The following is a 12,036-nucleotide window of genomic DNA, read 5'->3' as shown; positions in this document are numbered from 1 at the left end:
CAAAAACAATATTCTAAATGATCCCCCTTCCCAATACCACCCTATGTCTAATATACATGTATAACCTATCTTGCACTCTTTGGCTATGTTCACACAAAGTCAAAAATAGAGAAAAGGCGGATGATTTTGATATTTAAAAAAACGTCCGTTATTGCCGTTATTTAACTGATTGCAATGGCAATGCATTTAAGTCAATGAAAAGACGGACGTCCAATGCATACAATGTACTGAATAACGGACGTATTTACGGCGGACGTCAAAATAATGAACATGATCATTATTTTCGGACGTCTTTTGCAAACAGCGGACGTTTTTTATTAGTAGTTCACACACAGTTTTCCTTTTTTCACCGTTCTTTCTCCGTCTTTGCTATTAAATCCAATGGACTTTTCAATTAAGCCGCACCCAAAGGGCAATTAGTAACCCAAACTAGAATAATGTACAAACAGCTGTCATTGCACTAAGGGAAGGACAGACAGCTAAATGACGTCCGCTATTTTAGACTCAAAATGACGGACATCATTTCTAACAGATCTGGAAAAACGTTGTGTGAACATAGCCTTTCCCTGTTTTTTCTCATTCTTATCCACCATGGATGTCTAAAATGCTCTACTCTGGGTCCACTCTGATAACATGCTGCTTCCTCTTCCCCCTCCCTTAGTAGACATAGGACATTTGATCTTTTCTCTGGGGGCTGGGTTAGCTGTCTATTGACTTGCACATGTACCTAAGCCCAGGTTTCTGTAATATGAAAAGCTATAGTTCCATCTCTGCTTGCTGTCAGTGAATGCAGACATATGAACCTGTCTTTATGTCACAGCTCTGTAATATGTAAGTGTTATGCATGTTCTTAGAGTCTGGATAGAACTAAAATGTTTTAATTCACAGTCAACAAGCAGAGATATACACCTACACTACAACCTTCACCGCCCAGTAAACAGATGCCCGTTATACAGCACATAGGTACACCATGCATGTGTTAGCTCTGCTACATTATCAGTTAGTATGGAATACATACTGGGGTACTGTGATGCAAAACCAGTAAAAAAAACATCTAGGTTTGGGAGCATTTTTTATTTCATAGAAACATAGAAGATTGTCGGCAGAAAAAGACCACTGGGTCCAGCTAGTCTGCCCTTTTAGTATTTTCTTTCTTATTATCTTAGGATAGATGTATGTTTATCCCAGGCATGTTTAAATTCTGTTATTGTCGATTTACCAACAACCTCTGCTGGAAGTTTGTTCCAGGTATCTACTACTCTTTTAGTAAAATAATATTTTCTCACATTGCTTCTGATCTTTCCCCCAACTAACCTCTCACTGTGTCCTCTTGTTCTTGAGCTCAGTTTTTTTTTTTACTAAAAACACTCCCCTCTTGAACCTTATTTAGTCCTTTAACATACTTAAAGGTTTCAATCATGTCTCCCCTTTCCCTTCTTTCCTCCAGACTATACAGATTCAAATCCTTAAGTCTTTCCTGATATGGTTTATGCCTCACACCCTCCACAATTTTTGTAGCCCGTCTTTGGACCCGTTCTATTTTATCAATGTCCTTTTTGTAGGTGAGGTCTCCAGAACTGGACACAGTATTCCAAATGTGGCCTCACCAGAGCTCTATACAGGGGGATCACAGTCTCCCTCTTCCTACTGGTTATATTTCCTAGCTCTTAGGTGGATGATGCCTTTAAAATCAACCTGAGATTATCAAATAAAGTGATATCTCTTTTAGAAGACTACCAAAGGTTGTAATAAAAATGGTGGCATGTAGGGGTAGTCTTAAAGAAAATGGCCACTATGCATAATATATAGTGGACCCCTTTTGGAGAGATTTCAATTAGAGTTGAGTCAAATTAGAGGACGCTTGGGATCATCCAAACACGAGCATGCAGCATTTTATTAGCAGGGACAGCTGAAGTTGCATGTAGTTCTAGGGAGTCCTGGAAAACATGGATACAGCCATAACTTTATACATTAGAGACTATTAGGGTATGTGCGCACAATGTACTTTTTGGTAAAGGAAAAATACACTTTGCAATACATGGAAGAATTTCCAAGGAGAGCGTCAATTTTCTATTGCATATTTTACTCTTTTGAAAGTGTTAAAAATCAGTCATGAGCACAGCCTAACCTCATTCAATAGGACTAATCAACGTCCAACATTTTGTACATACAGTATTCAATATACTTAGAATTGCTATGTTCCCACTTCTGGAACATATGGGTCAAACACTGCTGCCTTGTTAAATAGACATCTGCTAATAATAATCATGATCCTTATTAGTAGCCGTCTATGTTACAAGAGGGCTATCTTCCCCCAAATGTTTTCAAAGTGAGAAGATAGCCACTGAGTGACATTTTACTTAGTCCAGTGTATTTTAAATACATGTTTAGAAAGCATACACTGTAGTTCACAATGTGAACTGTGGCATGTATTCTGGGAGAATACTAAGGAATATCCTGTAGTTATAGAATTATTCTGGTATGCTACATAACTCAACTTGATCTTTATAAATCGAAATTGATGGAGATCTCCAAAAAACTTCAGTTTAAATGGTATTTAGTACCAGCTAAATTATCTCTCATCAATGGTTCCTCCTATAAAGGTTAGACTTTTTTAACTTTTAACTTTTTTTTAACATATATGGGGTGGGAATGTCCCATAATAGTTTTATTTTGGAAAAAAAAAGGTATCTAAATTCCTATCTAGACATTTTCCCAATAAACTTAAGAGCTGTTGTTATTTTTACTATTAGGCCATGTTCACACAACGTATATTTTCGTAAAAGTATGTCCATTATTGCAATCAGCAACAACGGCCATACTTTTTACGAAAATATATGATGCCTTGCCTTCTATGGATCTCTCTTGGCACCGTAGAAAACTGACATGTAGAAAACCCTGTCAGTGCACACTATGGAGTGTACGGTTCCAGCCACACGCTCCATAGTGTGCAGTGGGGAGTTCTGATGCGGGCACGCATGGATGCGCCCGCATCAGAACTCTGTGGCCCTAAAGATCATCCGGCCAGTACTGCAGTGCCGACCGGGATGATCTTTAATGAGACCGGCCGTTACATGACCAGGCCGGGTCACGGAACTGCCGGTCTCTTACCTTGTGTGAACATTGCCTTACTTTGGAAAATTGCAAGAAATTTGGGTACTACCAGAACCCCATCCCTTACCGATATAATTAAAAGCATGAACTTGTTGCGATGAATATAAATTCACCTCAGCTACTAAATCCTTATCCAAGTTGTATTCACATTGGGATATGTGGCTACAGAGTCTATATAACACTACTTGTAATACCACAGGTAACTCACATCTCCTGTACTATAACTATATGACCTATGTAATATAGATAACCAATTATTGTTATATTTCTTAAATTGTTAAACTGTGCTTGTGACCCAAGATGTCTCCAATTTCTGTTAACATTGGACTAATTGTTTGTTTGACCCTGTTTGGTTAAATTCACTACTGACAATTGTACAATTACTATATTTTAATTTGACCTTTGAAAATATTGTATGTAGGGGCTAACTTCTGGGAGGGGGGATACTACCTATTGGGAGGGCAGATTAATTATAAGGTATTACCTAAATGGGTGGATACTATTTACTGGGGGGGTAACAACCAGGGGATTTACATTCAATGCAGAGAGAACTACATGAGTGATACTATGTACTGGGTTTCCACCTGCACAGAGCTAACTACTATATGGATGCATAGAGGGGGCTAAATTACTATATGGGGGCACCTAGGTACCTAAGTAGGGGTCACATAGGGAGCCTAACTACTATATAGATGCACACAGTGGCTCTAACTATTATATTGAGGCACAAAGGGGGCCTTACTACTAAGGTGGAGCACAGATGGGATTTTACTATTCTATGGAACCACAGAGGGACCAAAACTATATATGGGGTCACAGACGGGACCAAGCTACTAAATATGGGTGCACAGAGATAACCTAACTGCTATATGGACACACACAGGGACCTAACTACTATATTGTGGTACAGAGGGGACCTAACTACTATATGGGGGCACCAAGAGATCTATTTACTATATGGGGGCACATTTTATGCCTCCTGCTCAATTTGCAGGGAGGCGTTAAGTGGGAATCCATTGCACCCCCACTTAACCCTTTTGAACCCAGTGTCCCACCCATTGCCCAACAACAATGGGGTTAAGTTACTCAACCATTTCCTTGCTGGGGTGGGTACTGTGCACTTAGCACAGCAAGTAAAGGACAGGAGGGCGCTCTTCCCTGCTGTGCTAGAGGCTGCCACATGTGGTTGTGAACTGCAAGTGAGTCCAACACTACCCCTTCCCCTCTTTTGGGAGGGGGGGGCGTCGGTATGGGGTGTCAGCACTCAGTGGCTAAGACAGCATAAACTTCAAATACAGGCCTGGGCACCTAATTACTGTATGGGGTCACAGAGGGAGCCTAACTATGATATGAGGACACAGACAAAGCCTAATATTATTTGTACTGCAGCTAGTAACCTAAAAGCTGCAGGAGACCTGATACAATTACAGCAGGTGCCCAGCAATTAAGGACATTGGGAATCAGTAGTTTCTGATGTTTTACTGCCACTATTTGAGTTTTATTACAATGTCCTGCACAGATCTGGAGCCAATCCCAATGAGGATAAACATTCGAAATTACATAATAAATCCCAGCAATCAACCTAAAATGGCTAACAACAGAGAATAATAAATTGTATTGAACAACACTTGGAGACAAAACATCATCACCAAATTATACAGAATTGTTAAGCATTTGTCACTACATATTTTGGTGCAGAAAATGTTAATAATATAAAATAGTTTTTTTTTCCCATTTCTTGACCCCCCCCGTCCACTCCCAAGAAAATGCTGCAGAGCATGTACACCACCAATTAAGTTCTTTTTTCCAAAACGTATGGATGGAAATTGTTAACATCTCATCCACTTTGCCCCCACAGTGACATGCTGCAAATTCTTCATGTCCAAAACCACTGTGAAAAATCTGCAATGTATCCACCCCATGTGAACATACACTTACTGTCTCTTTAAGCACAATAGTGCATGACCCTAGTTTGTACCTTCATACATTACCTAAAGGAGCTGCGGGATCTTGAGGTTTCTAAATATCCTGTTATATCTTAAATCTCAAGATCAATGTCTTCAGTGCGTAGCAATACACAACCACGAATTCTGTAATACTGTACAGTTAAATCCAGGCCATGAAGATAAAAACCCTATCTACACTATTTTCCCAGTGCTGCTTGCAATCTTTCACATTCAAATGTGCGCCTCTTGTGTGTGCTTAAGGTCCCATTCATCTAAGCACGTGTAGCAGTGCCAGGAGACGGGAACACCTGTGCCTTCTGCAACTAGCAGCGCACAAAGGCCTGTGCAACAGCGAACAAACAGCACGCAACACACAAAGGCCGCAAGGTGCATATTTTCATCTCCCCAGGCAGCTGAGAAAACACACGAGGAGGAAGCACACGCACGTATCAAATTCCAATACAATTGCTAGTTGCCTTGCCGGGTTAATGTTTGACCATATTATTTGGAATTTTATAAAACAGAGAGATGCAGGGACCGGTGAGTAATATTAACACTGTGTGCCCAATCATATACACCAAAAATAGAACTGTACCTATCCACTCTGCATTACTGTGCACAACAATTCCCAGCATGGCAATGAGCAATATAACAGTAATATTTTGCTGCCAGTGGAAATAATATAAGGCCATAACTATAGACAAATGGAGCAAAAGTAGTTTTTCATTCCTTCAGTGACCAAACCTAAGACAAACAGTGCGCTATTCAATGACACAGGGTGTATTTGCTGATATGTATACTTGAACTTTGCGATGAGCATCAAGAGGACACATGTGATTGATGTCTTATGTGTTATTTATATAGCCCCAACATATTTAACAGAGCCGTACAAATGATTTACTCACACACATCAGTCACTGTCCTGAGCGGGGGTCATAGTTTGTTTTTTTAACATTTTTGATAACACTTTCATGTATACAATCAGTGGCAAAAATTATGGAATCACCACAATTAGAGGATTAATTTAGAGATGCAAATTACAAGATAATTCCAGAACTTTCTTCTAAACATTAAGTGATCCCACAACTTTTCATTTTAGTTTGTTTGAGATACAAATTACAAAAACCCAATTTTTTTTTTTTTTACTCTACTCACAGAGTTAAAAATCTTGGAAAACCCATTTAACCCCAGAAGAAGCCACTGATGGAACACACATTATTGTTTTTACTTCTGCACATAATTTTTTACTGTGTTGCTATGTTGTATATGTGTAGGAATTAATAATAATAATAATAAATAATTTTTATTTATAAAGCACCAACAGATTCTGCAGCACTTTACAATTCTGGGGGTACAAACAGACAAAAATGGGACATTACAGAGATATACATATAATTATCCAAACATGAGGAGTGAGGGCCCTGCTAGCAAGAGCTTACATACTATTAGGAGGGGGTTTAGAGACAAAAAGTCAGAGGTGCAAATGATTCATTGTTACTATGGTTCGGCCATATTTATAAATTGGGCAGTGTAGGCAAAGGTGGGTGAACCAGTCACCAACCAATGCTTGCATGCTACAGGTCTAAGGGTACTATTACACAGAACGATATCGGCTGAATCGGCCCTATCCGGCCGATTATCGTTCTGTGTAATAAACACAACAATCAGCCGATGATCGTTGTCATCGGCTGATCGTTGATATAGGTTCTGACCTAAAATTGTCGGCCACTGACCGCGCACCACTATGTGTAATAGCGGTGCGCAGCCGGCGGCTGACAATTTGCAAAATAAATACATTACCTATCCATGGTCCAGGGCTCCTCTTGCGGTCCTCTTCTCCCCGACTCCCGCGCGCTGCAGCTTCAGAGCGGCCTGTCTGAGCTGACAGGCCACTCAGCCAATCACAGGCCGGGACCGCAGCGGCCAGTGATTGGCTGAGCGGCCTGTCAGTTAAGACAGGCCGCCCTGAAGCTGCAGCGCGCGGGAACCCGGGGAGTAGAGGATCAAGAGGAGCCCTGGACCCGGGATAGGTAATGTATGCCAGTTTAGCAAGGGCTGCAAGGACATCGGTAACGATGACCATGAAGCCCTTGTTAAATGATTATCCGGCGGTGTAAAAGGCCCAGTAAACGAGCGCCGATCTAGCAGATCGGGGCTCGTTTACTGTTATTGTCGGGCCCCCATCGGTCTGTGTTATAGTACCCTAAGTGCTTAAATGCTTGGTGCATGTGTGTGTGTGTATGGGGTGGGGGGTTGTAACAGTCAAATTAGGGAACCTGATAAGCCCACTTGAAAAGATGTGTATTAAGGGCACAATTGACGCTTTGGGTATTGGAGGTATATTGATATAGCAGCTGGGCAGGGAGATCTGACTTGCTCCTGCATTAAGAATGGACTGGAGAGGGGAGAGTTTAGAGCAGGGGTGGGGAACCTCCGGCCCGCGGGCCGCATCTGGCCCCTGACACCTCCCGATGCAGCCCGCGGCTCCCCTGTGACGTGCGGCGCTGTGTCTGTGACAGCTGCCAGGAGGATGCTGTGAGTGCCGTCTCCTTCCCCAGCAGAGTGGCACACATCTTCTGTCTCCTGCAGTTTGTGGCTCTCCTGTGATGTGCGCCGGCTGGTGAGGCAGGAGCCGTCATACACAACATCTTCCTGTGTCTGTACCGGCTCTTTCCCCAGCAGAGCCGCGCACATCTTCTGACTCCTGCGGGCCGCGCGCGATGACGTCATTTCATTGCGCGCCGCCTGCAGGAGAAGACCGGCACAGAAGAGAAGAGGACCTGGACAGCGTGGGAGTGGAGGAAAGGTGAGTGGGATGTTTATTTTTTTTATTTGGGGCAGGCACTGGGGGTTAACTAGGCCACCAGGGACATGACTGAGGGGCTTAACTAGTCTACCAGGGACATGACTGGGGGGTTAACTAGGCTACCAGGGACATGACTGAGGGGGTTAACTAGGCTACCAGGGGCATGACTGGGGGGCTAACTAGGCCACCAGGGACATGACTGGGGGGTTAACTAGGCCACCAGGGACATGACTAAGGGGGTTAACTAGGCCACCAGGGACATGACTGGGGGAGGTAACTAAGCTACCAGGGACATGACTGGGGGGGTTAACTAGGCCACCAGGGACATGACTGAGGGGGTTAACAAGGCTACCAGGGACATGACTGAGGGGTTAACTAGGCCACCAGGGGCATGACTGGGGGGTTAACTAGGCTACCAGGGACATGACTGAGGGGTTAACTAGGCTACCAGGGACATGACTGAGGGGCTTAACTAGTCTACCAGGGACATGACTGGGGGGTTAACTAGGCTACCAGGGACATGACTGAGGGGGTTAACTTGGCTACCAGGGACATGACTGAGGGGCTTAACTAGTCTACCAGGGACATGACTGAGGGGGTTAACTAGGCTACCAGGGGCATGACTGGTGGGCTAACTAGGCCACCAGGGACATGACTGGGGGGTTAACTAGGCCACCAGGGACATGACTAAGGGGGTTAACTAGGCCACCAGGAACATGACTGGGGGAGGTAACTAGGCTACCAGGGACATGACTGGAGGGGTTAACTAGGCCACCAGGGAAATGACTGAGGGGGTTAACTAGGCTACCAGGGACATGACTGAGGGGTTAACTAGGCTACCAGGGGCATGACTGGGGGGTTAACTAGGCTACCAGGGACATGACTGAGGGGGTTAACTAGGCTACCAGGGACATGGCCGGGGGGCTAACTAGGCCCCCAGGTACATGACTGAGGGGCTTAACTAGTCTACCAGGGACATGACTGGGGGGTTAACTAGGCTACCAGGGACATGACTGAGGGGGTTAACTAGGCTACCAGGGGCATGACTGAGGGGGTTAACTAGGCTACCAGGGACATGACTGGGGGGTTAACTAGGCTACCAGGGGCATGACTGAGGGGGTTTACTAAGCCACCAGTGACATGACTGGGGGGGTTAACTAGGCCACCAGGGACATGACTGAGGGGGTTAACTAGGCCACCAGGGACATAACTGAGGGGGTTAACTAGGCTACCAGGGACATGACTGAGGGAGTTAACTAGGCTACCAGGGACATAACTGAGGGGGTTAACTAGGCTACCAGGGGCATGACTGAGGGGGTTAACTAGGCTACCAGGGGCATGACTGAGGGGTTAACTAGGCTACCAGGGGCATGACTGAGGGGGTTAACTAGGCTACCAGGGACATAACTGAGGGGGTTAACTAGGCTACCAGGGGCATGACTGAGGGGGTTAACTAGGCTACCAGGGGCATGACTGAGGGGGTTAACTAAGCCACCAGGGACATGACTGGGGGGTTAACTAGGCCACCAGGGACATGACTGAGGGGGTTAACTAGGCTACCAGGGACATGACTGGGGGGGTTAATTAGGCTACCAGGGGCATCACTGGGGTTAACTCTGGCTACTGGGCATCACTAAGGTTTCACATCAGGTACAAGGGGCATCACAGGGGGTTAACTACAATAGCAGGGGCACTAGGGGAACAATACTTTGCCTTGCCCCGGGTGCTGCAAACCCACTTTACTAACTGCCACGCATGGAATAACATTGAGTGCGGCCCTCAAATGATTTTATTAATGCCTGACCGGCCCTCGACATGGAAAAGGTTCCCCACCCCTGGTTTAGAGGAAGGAAATCCGATTAGTAAGGAATTGCAGTACCCTTGATGGGAATGAATCAGAGCGACAATCAGAGTTTTAGCCCATTTGACAGTAAGCATAACGTTAGAGATGGCAGACAGTTACTGGTGTTCTGTAGAAGAGCGGGGGAGATATCACGGGAGGAGGTATACAGCTGGGTATCATCAGCATAGAGATGGTACTGTAAACCAAACTTGCTGATGATTTGTCCAATGGGTAAAGTGTTAAGTGAGAAAAGGAGAGGGCCCAGGACTGATCCTTTATTCACCCCAATGGTAAGGGGGAAACAAGATGGGGTAGATTCAGCAAATGATACACTAAAGGAGCGGTCACAGAGCTAGGAGGAGAACCAGGAAAGAGCAGAGTCCTTGAGGCCAATAGAGCAGAGCGTGGAGAGGAGGAGCTGGTGCTCTACGGAGTAAAAAGCTGCAGACAGATCCAGGAGAATGAGCAGAGAGACTTTAGTAAGGGCAGTGTCTGTAGAATGGAGAGGACCAGAACCAGACTGTAGGGGGTCAAGAAGAGAGTTTTCAGAGAGGTAGTGGGTTAGGAAGGAGTAGGCCACGTTCTAAGAGTTTAGAAATAAAAGGGAGATTAGAGACAGGTCGATAGTTGGCAGCACAGGATGGGTCTAGAGAAGGTTTTTTCATTAATAGAGTAATGACAGAGTGTTTGAAAGTCAAGGTAGAGATCTCAGAGGAAAGGGAGAGGTTGAAGATTTTAGTTAGGTAAGTAGTGAGAGCAGGACAGAGAGACTGGACAAGGTAAGAGGAAATAGGGTCACTAGGGCAGGTTACCTAGTGTCACTGGTTCAAAGGCTGAGAGGGAGGAAGAGGAAATGTGAGAGGGAATAGGATAAACACTACCTGGGACTGGGAGATGATCTACTGACGGATAGTATCTATTTTGTCCTTGAAGTAGTAGACTAGGTCTTTAGCGCAGATGTTAGAGATGGGTTTAAGGAGAGAGTGGTAAAAAGAGATTGCTTAGCAGAGAGAAGAGCAGAGTAGTAGCTTCTAAGAACAAACTTATAATGTAGGAAATAAATAAGGGTGGTCTGTGATATCCAATGGCGCCACCATGGGCTATTGGTTGGGAGAAATTTCTTGACATATACATCTGATGTCCTCTACAAATGAATGAAGCCCAGCAACCAACAAATAACTGTAGGTCATATCAAAGAGCAGCAGTACCCTTATCAGTGCCCACCTATCAGGAAGCTCCTACATTTCAATAGTCAGCATTGGGGCTCCCTCTACTGAAATAAGGCATAAAGCAGAGATCTCAACTCCTGCTTACATCTGCAGCTACTCTCAATATTTTTTCAATAACATGCCCATGATAATAAAGTATATTTGTTATAATGGTAGAAATCTTTATGACTGAACCCCCAGAATTCCACCACCTCCACCACCCATAATTGTGCCTGTTAGGCTAGGTCTACATCCTGATTTCAGCCCCATGTCAGACTACACATATGCTAAAGTAAGCCCAACGCGCAGCCCGGCATGGGACCGAAGGCCCCTTTGATTTGAATACGCAGGACGTAGTCATTTTGTGGCTACTTTCTGCTAATTTCCCAGACATACCCTTCTTCTGTGTAGGACTCCAAAGCATGGTGCTCCTTGCCTTTGAGTCCTGCACAAAAGAAGCATACTACCCCATGCAGGGCTGTACATAAGGCTTACTTCAGCATTTTTTTTTTATAGATTCCTGGTGTTTAGCCCAATGTGGGACCAATGTAAACCAAGCCATACATGTTGGTATTCTAAGACCAGCAGCCATTTTTTTTATTACTTAACTGTTGCTATGCAAAGTCACTATCTGCTATCATAAGTAGATGTGTGTTCTGACATTTTTTTGTTGTTTTTAAGAAGAATCAAGTTCACCATTTGTTGAATGTTACACTATGTGATCTACTTATTGCCATATTGCAAAGATGTATAGAGTATATTAAAGATGTATTATAATTAGGTCATCCGGAGTAACACAGAAAAGCAATTTACACTAAATACTATAGAGACCCCTCCCCAGCTAGATTTGCAAGCATTTCCCGTCTACATCTCTGTAAAGCTAAGGTTTAAATTACAATGGGGATATGAAAAGTTCCACCTGTTTGTTTCATATTGCATGGGCTTTGATCTAAAAGGACAAGGGAATGAATTAACATGTCAAAGGTAGTAATATAAAAAAAAACTAGTAAACTCGAGGCATAGAAGGTTCTGCTTGAAGACTATGGGCACCTTTGAATTTATTCTTCTATTATTGCATTGTATGTTTGGTGCTAAAATTCCCATAGGTCATTATTAAAA

Source organism: Dendropsophus ebraccatus, chromosome 5 (assembly GCF_027789765.1).
Source record: "Dendropsophus ebraccatus isolate aDenEbr1 chromosome 5, aDenEbr1.pat, whole genome shotgun sequence".
NCBI lineage: Eukaryota > Metazoa > Chordata > Amphibia > Anura > Hylidae > Dendropsophus > Dendropsophus ebraccatus.
Note: the sequence above shows the minus strand (reverse complement) of the source record.